At 32.3% G+C, this 4,682-nt stretch overlaps 1 long non-coding RNA gene across 1 annotated transcript; it reads left to right on the plus strand.

The window, feature by feature from the left end:
• On the plus strand, positions 1 to 4,287 carry LOC139523652 (uncharacterized). Its single transcript, XR_011664661.1, has 3 exons — positions 1 to 152; positions 3,511 to 3,628; positions 4,137 to 4,287. It is a non-coding gene; the product is annotated as an uncharacterized lncRNA (long non-coding RNA).
• The last annotated feature ends 395 nt before the right edge of the window (positions 4,288 to 4,682 follow it).

Consider the following 4,682-nt stretch of genomic DNA (forward strand, 5'->3'; position numbering starts at 1 on the left):
AATGTTAATCAAAAACAGATATGTAACACAGGCTCACAGATTTTTACAAACAAATACACAGGGAAACACTTTCCGCTTTGATCAAGATGTGGCATTTTATACAGAGGAGGGACGATATGTGCTATATCGTCCGAATCCTGCAATGAAGAAAGGTATCTTCATTTGAATTGTTTTACATTGTCATTTCGGGCCCCTAATAGCTGAATATGCGGTATGGGCTTTGCTCATTGTTGAAGACCATAGTTGTTAATTTCTGTGTCATTTTAGTCTCTTGTGGAGAGTTGTTCATTGGCAATCATACCACATCTTCTTTTTTTATAATCGCTGTTTTTAGTAGTGGATATTTTAGGAAAGGCGTTATAGTAAATAATTAAAAGTCTACGGCTAGCATAGTATGAAATGACAGGATACCACTTGGACTTAAATAGTCATCAGTTAAAAAAAGATTGATTAACGCTCAAATAAATATTATGTGAAAAGTCAAACTTTTTAATTCTTTTTATTCAAAGTGCTTTCTTGTTTGTTAACTGACTTCAATTTTTATACGACCGCAAAATTTGAAAAAATTTTCGTCGTATATTGCTATCACGTTGGCGTCTGCGTCGTCATCGTCGTCGTCCGGCGTCCGAATACTTTTAGTTTTCGCACTCTAACTTTAGTAAAAGTGAATGGAAATCTATGAAATTTTAACAAAAGGTTTATGACCACAAAAGGAAGGTTGGTATTGATTTTGGGAGTTTTGGTCCCAACATTTTAGGAATTAGGGGCCAAAAAGGGCCCAAATAAGCATTTTCTTGGTTTTCACACTATAACTTTAGTTTAAGTTAATAGAAATCTATGAAATTTTGACACAAGGTTTATGACCACAAAAGAACGGTTGGGATTGATTTTGGGAGTTTTGGTTTCAACAGTTTAGGAATTAGGGGCCAAAAAAGGGCCCAAATAAGCATTATTCTTGGTTTTCGCACAATAACTTTAGTTTAAGTGAATAGAAATCAATGAAATTTAGACACAATGTTAATGACTACAAAAGGAAGGTTGGTATTGATTTTGGGAGTTTAGGTCCCAACAGTTTAGGAATTAGGGGCCAAAAAGGGACCCAAATAAGCATTTTTCTTGGTTTACCAACCATAACGTTAGTATAAGTAAATAGAAATCTGTGAAATTTAAACACAAGGTTTATGACCATAAAAGGAAGGTTGGTATTGATTTTGGGAGTTTTGGTCCCAACAGAATAAGGGGCCCAAAGGGTCCAAAATTAAACTTTGTTTGATTTCATCAAAATTGAATAATTGGGGTTCTTTGATATGCCGAATCTAACTGTCATGACTGTGTATGTAGATTCTTAACTTTTGGTCCCGTTTTCAAATTGGTCTACATTAAGGTCCAAAGGGTCCAAAATTAAACTTAGTTTGATTTTGACAAAAAATGAATCAGTTAGGTTCTTTGATATGCTGAATCTAAAAATGTACTTAGATTCTTGATTATTGGCCCAGTTTTCAAGTTGGTCCAAATCGGGGTCCAAAATTAAACTTTGTTTGATTTCATTAAAAATTGAATAAATGGGGTTCTTTGATATACCAAATCTAACTGTGTATGTAGATTTTTCATTTTTGGTCCTGTTTTCAAATTGGTCTACACTAACGTCTGATTTTAACAAAAATTGAAATCTTGGGGTTCTTTGATATGCTGAATCCAAAAATGTACTTAGATTTTTTTTATTATGGGCCCAGTTTTCAAGTTGGTCCAAATCAGGATCTAAAATTATTATATTAAGTATTGTGCAATAGCAAGTCTTTTCAATTGCACAGTATTGCGCAATGGCAAGAAATATCTAATTGCACAATATTGTGAAATAGCAAATTTTTTTTAATTAGAGTTATCTTTCTTTGTCCAGAATAGTAAGCAAGAAATATCTAATTGCAAAATATTGTGCAATAGCAAGATTTTTTTTTAATTGGAGTTATCTTTCTTTGTCCAGAATCAACTTAAATCTATGTTATATACAATATACAATGTATATTCACTTTTTACTACCAACTGATAAATTAAAATAATCTTTACCATTCAGTGATAACAAGCAGTTTTTTTACATCTTAATATTTTATGATGTATTTAAATGAGTAGTTATTGTTGCAAACTCCATTAGAAATTTTAATTGAGATTAGTTTTGGAATAAGGGAAAGGGGGATGTGATTAAAAAAATTGGGTTCAATTTTTCTCATTTGAAATTTCATAAATAAAAAAGAAAATTTCTTCAAACATTTTTTTGAGAGGATTAATATTCAACAACATAGTGAATTGCTCTAAGAGAAAACAAAAATTTTAAGTTCAGTAGAACACATTCATTCTGTGTCAGAAACCTATGCTGTGTCAACTATTTAATCACAATCCAAATTTAGAGCTGAATCCAGCTTGAATGTTGTGTCCATACTTGCCCCAACCGTTCAGGGTTCAACCTCTGCGGTCGTATAAAGCTACGCCCTGCGGAGCATCTGGTTACTACTTAATTTATTTATGGATTAAACAGGTACCATGCACAGATTAGGAAATGCTAATTTTTCCGGGCACGTCATTTTAATCCTGAAGTCTGTATTATAGTATAGTTCACTTCTACAATTAGGAAATTTCATGGTTGCCATCCCGATTTGGTTGACCATTATGGAATGTGTATAGACATGCTCCCCTTGTCTTCCTTTTCCACTTGTTGAAGAAAAGTCATTGATCTTGTATATGTACTGCCTTGTTCTCCATTTCAACCAAATCTGTCATAGATTTCGAAACAACAAATATCCGCCATAGATTAGGAAATAACAAATCTTGCCATAGATTAGGATTTTTAAAAATTTACCATAGATTTGGGATAGCATGACGTCATATTTGCCATACATTAGGAATCTGCCATAGATTTGGAACCCGCCATAAATTTGAGTCCTACAAATATACTGAGAATCTTCTTTTATTTCATAACTGCATAAGTGCAAATGTTTTCATTATTTTGGTGTTAATAGAAGACTGGCATGTTAGATTAAGAATTAATTTCAGTCAGATGTATAGTTCAGGTAAATGATAAATATTATACTGAATAAATCTCAAATTGATGGTTATAACTGAATTATATTCTTTTGGGTTTTGTTTTCAAAATGAAAAGAAAGATTTTATTATCTCCAGTGAAATAAGATTTATAAAATGCCCTCAAATAACTAATTTTCAACCTTGTGTTTACCAAAAGAAATCGGGGAATTAAAAAACATCTAACATTGAAATTGTGATCAATACAAGCTAGATACACAAAAATGCTAGAAAAAGATTTACAAATCAGTAATAGACAAATGATTGCAATAAAGCTAAAAATTGTATAAATATCAAAATGGCATATTTTTACCAGGTGAATGCCATAATTATCTAACCATTTGTTTTTATTTCAATACACAATTTGTTTACTTTCATAATAAATATGAATTTAGAACAATGGTTTTCAGTGTTCTAATAAATTGATTTATATTATAGGATGAGATTTACATTTTCACCTTGATCTTTGATCTGTTCCTAGACGTCAGGAGATGTTTATAGACCAGAGGAACTCCTTTGTCCATTATCTATATCTCAGAGGTTGGAAACCAGTCCAGTAAGTATTGTATTGAACTGAATCTGCAGCAAATCTTTTTCATTGTTCTGTTCTTATAATCAACATCGAAACATTGATATTGTTAACAATCAAAATCATTTATTTTCATTATTGGATCATGTTTTTTATGACTATGTTGTAGTGGAGAGAGTTTAAGTTTTACCCATGTCTGTCTGTACATCCAAAAATGGGTTTCCTTTCCCTTACTTAAATTTACCTTTACTAAATGTTATGAATCTCATTCACAATGCTAAATACATGCACCACAAAATGAAATTCAAGTACAAAATTTTTATTTCTTTTCAGACTAAAAAAAAATACCCTCCTGCATTTTGTATTATAACACAATCAAATATTTTTAAAGTGAGACAAATAAAAAAGTTCCTGAAATTTGAATTTTAGTACTGAAAAATTGAGATTTGTAAATCAACATCTTAAAAAACACATGTAATTCATGGTTTTATTTGGTTTACATTCATTTTCTTATCATTACATTTATTATTTTTAGACAACACTTTGGATCGACCTGGAAGTAAATCCATTCGGGAGCACCATGATGAACCTCTGGAGGGAAACACGAAAGTAGATAGTTATGCTCATCTGAGAGTCTGGATTGGTATTCCTCAGGCGAAATGAAATGATTAAAAATCTTATTTGGATATCTTTGTTATATTATTGATGAGTTATGCACTGTTTTATACGCACATATATTGTCTGAAGAAACTTTATTCAAATAGAATTGTGGAAGAAAGAACTTTCACAGGCGCGGATCCAGAGGGGGGGTTCCGGGGGTTGGAACCCCCCCTTTTTTTTTTGACGATCAATGCATTTGAATGGGGACATGTAATTGGAACCCCCCCTTTGTCCTGGGTTAGGAACCCCCCTTTTTAAAATGGCTAGATCCGCCCCTGTTTCATATTTTATTTTCACTGTGGATACTGTAATATTTCATGATTATTTTTATGCCCCACCTACGATAGTAGAGGGGCATTATGTTTTCTGGTCTGTGCGTCCGTCCGTCTGTTCGTCCATCCGTTCGTTCGTTCGTCCGTCT

This window comes from Mytilus edulis, chromosome 5 (genome assembly GCF_963676685.1).
Source record: "Mytilus edulis chromosome 5, xbMytEdul2.2, whole genome shotgun sequence".
Taxonomy (NCBI): Eukaryota; Metazoa; Mollusca; class Bivalvia; order Mytilida; family Mytilidae; genus Mytilus; species Mytilus edulis.